Below are 6,912 nucleotides of genomic sequence, written 5' to 3'. Positions count from 1 at the left end.
GAACGTCATCCCGATCCGGAACAGCGTCGCGAGGGTTTCCCCCTCGAGGGAGCTGGCGAGGGCGAGCGGCACAAACGCCCTCGCGAAGATGACGGGGTCTGGGCTCGCTTGAGCCACTGAGATGAACATTAAACGCTCCTCCATATGGGGACGTGGAGGAGCGCACGGGAAAAAAGGGCAAAACAAAAACTTACAAAAAACGGAAATCAAACACTGGGAAGGGATGTCGCTTACTGTTTAACTAACCAAATAAGGGCATGGGAAGGCACATGGGGAGCAGGACACACACAAAACATGGAACAGAGTTTGACAGTATAGGGTTTCCTAAACTGGAGTTTGTGGGGGGGAAAAAAATCAATATTCCTCCCATGTACCTCTTTCTCAAATGCCTGATGTTACATCAGAAATCAAGAACTGCCATTTCAAAGATTACCCTTGTATGAAATGTCATAGCATTGACCTTCTTTGGTGAAGTACACTCATCTCTAGGGCCTGTCTGCCCTTCTTCATAATCTGGAACATTTGAGAAAGAAGCTTCACTGATTCTGTTTCTCTTGAGTGGAGCCTCTTGACTCCTCAAGCTCATCAGTGCATTAAAGTGCAGAACTAAATCCCCACAATTACCATGTAATATTTGACTATTTAGGTTGTTTTTGAGAAACGGTGGCAGATTGATGAAAGATGATTACTACACTTGAACCAGATGGGCCCTTCTGTCTGGGGTCCAGGAAGGTAGGTGTTAAGTGTAACTAAGCAGGAGAAAGCACCTCTAGGGTGACATAATACTTCTGTTCTCCTACACAAACACCAGACCCAAAGACAATAAAAAATGTCTGGTCTACTGCTGAAACTGCCTTCATATTTGTTTTTATTGTGTTACTATGCGCCTGTTAGTGTGTTCCGTTTGATTTGATTAAGTCTATCACTACAAACAAATTTACATCCGTAAGTATATACTTAGTTTGCATCTAAGTGTTTCTTTAGTATTGCAACTACAGTATACTACAAGCAAACTTTAGATATACTGTTAGTTTACTAGTTCTGTACTTCTAGATGACATTTTAGTTTATGAAAGTAAGCATACTTTCAATATTCTTGTTTCATAATTTTTCAATAAGTTTTCTTTAAGTGATCTTAACATCATACAGAAGCTTGTTTCTGCAACAATATATAAAAAAAGAAAAATAGCTTTCCTCCCCAAACAATAAAAAGATGATATTTCACAATTTTTTTTTACTTTCGCTTTAACTCAAAATTCAGAGATATAATCTCAAAATCAAGAGATATAAATGTATAGTTCTGAGATGAAAATTCACAATGACCTTTTTATTGTTTTATTCCGTGGCAGAAACAGGCTTCCATCTTATATATAATTTAATATTTATATATAATTTTTTTAAATTGGAGACCAAGTATACCTAAGAATTTTGTGTATAAAAAGTAGATTGAAAGTATACTTCTTTTTAATTTAAAGAGGTATACTAATAGCACATTTTAATTAACATCTTTTTTTGTAAAGCTAGATGTGGTAAATGCAAGTCTCGGAGATTGCATCGTCCACCAGGTGAAAATCATATTTATTATTTATTTAGTCTGGCTGTTTTTAAACACATATGTTTTTGTTCAAAGAAATTTTATAATAACCTTGCAGCTAAAATCCCAGCTCCCTCTTAAATACTTAATTTCAATGAACTGAAAAAGCTTGTCAGTGGAAATAACTGTGAAGTATTTTTTCATATCTCCACCACAAGTCCAATGCACAGTTTCAGACTTCACATAAGAAATGCAAACAGTCATTATATCCTTACTGCATCAGACACAAGCTATTATTGACTGTGCAGAATGTAGAAGACTTCTGCATATTTAACCTACAATGTATTGAGGAGCAGTCAATATTTGTCTCCTCTCAATGATAAATGCATTTTTTCCTGCAGTAAATGAGGGGTTTGTGAAAGGTAAAGCTGTGCAGTTCAGCTCTGTCAGGGTCCTGGAAATGTTCTGTGCCAGGCTGCTGAATAATACATGTTTAAATGCTTCACACAGAAGGACGACCCTGGGTGTCCCTTCATCACGAGCCTCCTACAACCACCTAATTACAAAGCGCTATCACAGCAGCTGGGCCCAGCATAATGAAATGTTGTAAACTCATAATAAACTAAACTGTGAGCAATTGTCTTTCCTGGGGAAAAGGAAGAAGAGTTTGCTTCTCCTTACTGAGAGTTAATACCTACTCTAGGGCTTTTGACAATTAAAGGGATTGTTTACCCATTTACCCAAAAATTATTATTCTGTCATTTAGGCTACTCACCCTCATACTGTTTCTAATCTAATACTTTATTCTGGGAAACATAAAAGAAGATATTTTATTTATTGAATGTTTTTATTTATTTATTTTTTTTTCTATCAGGATTTTATTTGTGGGTGAACTATCCCTTTAAATGATTAACCCTGGGTCATTTGAAACTCTGGGTCAACATAATCCTGGGTTATCTTTTTTTAATCTTTTCAGGTTAACAGGTTAAGAGATTGATTGGACGAACACAGCATGCAACCTGTTCTTGCCTTGCTCTTGCTCATAATTTGTGCTTAGGCTATAGAGTATATTCCTGAGACTGTCCTTAATATACTTTCGAACATAACTGTAAGAATAAAACTGTCTCCTCTTCACTCCAACTGACACATTTTCTGTCACTGTCAGATTTAGATTTTTTTGCTTCGCTGAAACGAAAAACGCATGAAATTTTCTGTGACTGTTCAAAGCATATGAATATTTAATCTGGAAAGGGCTTTTAAGTTTTTTTTTTGGTTGCTAAAATAAACTAGCCATTTTAAGGGGCCGTTCACACAGAATGCACTTTTGTATTCAACTGCGCTGCTTTTACTTTGTTTTTCTATGTAAACGTGCTAGACAGCAGTGTTTGACCATTGCACCTGCATCCTTTGCAGCGTCTCGTGCATGACATGGCATTCTAAAAACAAGAGCTACAGTTTTTACATTTTTTTTTGCTTTTTTAACCGCTTCACTCCCATTAAACATTGTGAATGACATAATCGAATCAGTCTCCCTAGCTTTCAAACAAGCCGACTATTTGCAATTTGCAATGCATCATGGGATTGTGGTTCTTTCCCTAATTAAAGCAAATTCTGCACAGAACCGATCACCGGTGATCACCGTGAAATGGATGGCAGTTAGAAATCTTTCCAAGTGTCGTCCAATTTGTTCTGATCTCATTCTGATGTCCGATGTCATTAATATCATTATTAACAAAGATTGTATGATCTCTGTACTATCAGTATTTTAATGCAAGGTATTTAAAGTGTACTTGAAGTATACTTGCAATCCACCTTTTTCCTGAACGTGGAAGTCTCGCCCAACTCATACTGGTACGATGCTTTACATTTCCGGTCTCTGGTGTTTCTAGTCAAATGAATGTATTTTCCCAGCCGATAATATAAAGTTAAACCCATGAAAATGGTTTTAAAAAGCACATGGCGCCATAGTGTCATCACTTTACAGAGTCACAATGACAGTCTTTTTGCAGTAACTCACCTGTCATAGTTTAATGAGTGGGTAGGCCTATATGACATGAAGCTGCTGGAGGTCAGCTGCATTGAAAACACATGAGCTCACATATACAGCTCCCTATCAGGGGATTTTTATTTTGTTTTTCACACACACTATTTTAACTTAAGCGCTGCAAGCCATGCTCGTTTTCTTTTGTCATCGTTTATGCAAGGCATACAGCACCATACATGGACAGATTTGCTGGTACGCAAAACGTTATAGAAATTTCTTAAGTTTGCTATTACTGTGACAGCCAACAACAGCACAGCTCAATCCTGCGCACATTTTTATATTTAGTTATACTGAAAAAGTTTAATTTTAATTAATTCAGTCGAGCTTTTTACCCTGTTTTAACATGGATTTCTATGGAGACCGGAACATGAGAGCATCCAAACGGAAGTTAGAATCCATCATGGCGGCACTCATCAGTTACTTAGGAAAAAGGTGGATAGTTACACTTTAGCAGAATCAAATAAAAATTAACTGTATCTTTAGTTGGATCTCAGCAATACTTAGGAACAATTAAAGTGCATTAAACAAAATTAGCTGTTCCAATTTTGCAGACTTTAAGTATACCAGTTTAGTATACCAAAAGTACAATTGCAGGGCATTTTTATTAAGCACATAAATAAGTAAGTTTGTAGTATACTTAGCACAAAATAAATGTATTTAAAATACATTTTAGTATATTTTTTTTACTAGATGTGTGATCTCTCTAAAAATCTAAAATACATGTCCATATTAAACTACAAGTGGGCATACTTTGGGTCTCTTTTTCATCATATTCATTTTTATATAAAAGCAGCAGAACTTAAATCCAGTTTATTAGCAACAAAGCACATGAATTTTAATCGCATGATATCCACATTTGATCTCGTATACTGATCTACTATGAGAAGTGAGAACTGTCCATCTTGACTGCACTTATTTCACTGTCCTCTCTTTGCAGCCGCTTGCTCATCTAAAATTCGGGCAAGGAAAAGGTGCATTTGAAACGAGCCTATTATATTTTTGTCAGATTTTAAAATCAAATTTGTAATGACCTTGTAGCTGGTCGGTTTTGGTTCATGGTTCATAACTCTTGAACAAGGACTTTTTTAATATTTGTGTCAGAAATATAAATGAGAAAAATAATTCCAGAACCAAGGCCACTGAAAAAGTGGGCGTCACCATTACTATATACCTCGGCACTGTGATGCAAGGTTGACCCAGGGATGCCAAACCCCTTTCAAAGTATGAAACAAGTTGCTGACAAGTATGAAACGCTGCTTTACCCGAGTTCAAAAGCTGGGTTTAACAGACACTAATGCCAAGTTAAACGTGTTTTACTGTCATGATACATTTAAAACAAAAAATGATACGCAGAGGGAGACTACAGGTTTCTTGCGTTGGAAAATATAACAATTTATCACACAAAAGCACATTCACTTTTTCAATTGTTTGCACATGGCAACCGAAAATCCTCGCAGAGTAGCCTATCAAATATCTCCCCATCAGCAGAGTTTCCATAAACTCTTCAGCACATTTGGTGCTATATTTCACTCTGCTGACTGTATGGGGATCAGCAAGCTGACCTTGACATCTATTCTCTATCAGTTTCATTGTCAGAAGTAAAACGTGGCATTTTATGCAATCGCTGGACTATGACTTAGATAGGTACTGAGGAAGACACTGTGGTCAATATTGCAAAAGTCTCAAATGAACAGATCACTAAAAGTCTCACAGTAAAAACAGTAATTTATACTGAAAGCTGTTTGCCTTGTCTTTAACAATACAGTGAATATTGTCTGTATTTGCTGATATTTGTAGCCAGCTAAAGCAGCTCATATGCATCATATTCCACAAGCATGACCATCATTTTATTAGTCATTTTGAGTATTGTAATGAACCTCTTCACTCTTTTAAACAGTAAACAGCCAGTTTCACAGTTTACTGAGGTCAAAAAGTGCTTATTATGGTGTGACAGTCCAAGAGCATGAGAGGGAATATAGCAGAGTAATAAAGACAAGGCTGGCGCAGGCTGGTACAAGTCACAGGGAGCAAGCTGTTTGCATGCCTATTATCAGACAGCTTCATCTACATCTCAGCTTTATCTCGCTCCTTGATAACAGACTCTTTCCCAGGGTAGAATTCAGTGTGGCACACAATTCAGAACTACTGAAGATGATATACCTTGTGAAAATGAATGAATGTCCCTGAACAGATGTGAAATAAATGATTTGAGCAAAATGAAGTTCCACAGTGCTGTAAGCAATATAAATGCTTTATTACATGAGTTAACCTTTAAATGGGTTTCAGAAAATGCATGTTTAATTCTGCAAATATAATGCTATTCTAAAACACCACCCAACATCTTGGGATTTATGAAAAAAGGAGCCCCCTGGGTGTCAATTTGTTTAAATAAATCAAAATAAAGAGACAAATGCATCTTTCAAATATGGCAATTTGCTTAATGGGTTTAGACAGAGCTGGCATGTCTCTCTTTATTTGGATGCAGATGACTGGCATCATATATTCAGTGTTGCTCCAGGGGATATGAGCGCAGTCATTTTACAGAAAACTCTTGCTCCCTCTGTCACTTTGTTCTGAGAGACATTGTTATTGTTGATATAAATCACTGAGCACTAATGAATACTTAGCATTGCTTTCAAAACCTTTTTTATGTTGTACCTCACACTCTTCCTTGGGCAGGATATAGTCCAGTCATGCACTGATCATAATCCAGTAGTTCTCCATCTTAAGTGAAAAACAGGATAATGATTATTATTTAAAAAAAAAAATGATCTAAAGCATATTAAATTAAATTGATTTTGTGATGCATCTAAGGAAAGTGAGAAATGAACTGACTACCAGAATTGATTTTCATGATCATTTTTTAACCCTTAATGAGGATATAATTTTCATACAAAATGACTCTTATGTCAGAAACTTTGATTAAAGTAGCACAACATTAATTCGTTAACATAAACTCTCATTCCATCAAGAATTTATGTCGAAATATTGTAAATAATATGCATGCATGACTACCCCTTAAAATGCATACTAACACAGGATAAATAATGGTATAAAAAGATAAACTTAATGTTTTCTTAATTTTGGAGATGAATGCTCCAGCAAGAGGAGGATGATTTTTAGTGTCCCTTTACTCTGGGAGGTCCTGGAGAGGAAAAAAAAAACACCCTGTGGAACAGGAGTGCCATCTTCAGATGAGTTAGTGTAAGAACAGTTAACCAGAAATATGTGAATACAGCAGTACCATGTTTACAACATATGCAAGCATAAAAAGAAGAGAGAGAGAGAGAGAGAGAGAGAGAGAGAGAGAGAGAGAGAGAGAGAGAGAGAGAAAA

This window comes from Sinocyclocheilus anshuiensis, unplaced genomic scaffold (genome assembly GCF_001515605.1).
Source record: "Sinocyclocheilus anshuiensis isolate Anshui unplaced genomic scaffold, SAMN03320099.WGS_v1.1 scaffold1237, whole genome shotgun sequence".
In the NCBI taxonomy this organism is placed as follows: domain Eukaryota; kingdom Metazoa; phylum Chordata; class Actinopteri; order Cypriniformes; family Cyprinidae; genus Sinocyclocheilus; species Sinocyclocheilus anshuiensis.
Note: the sequence above shows the minus strand (reverse complement) of the source record.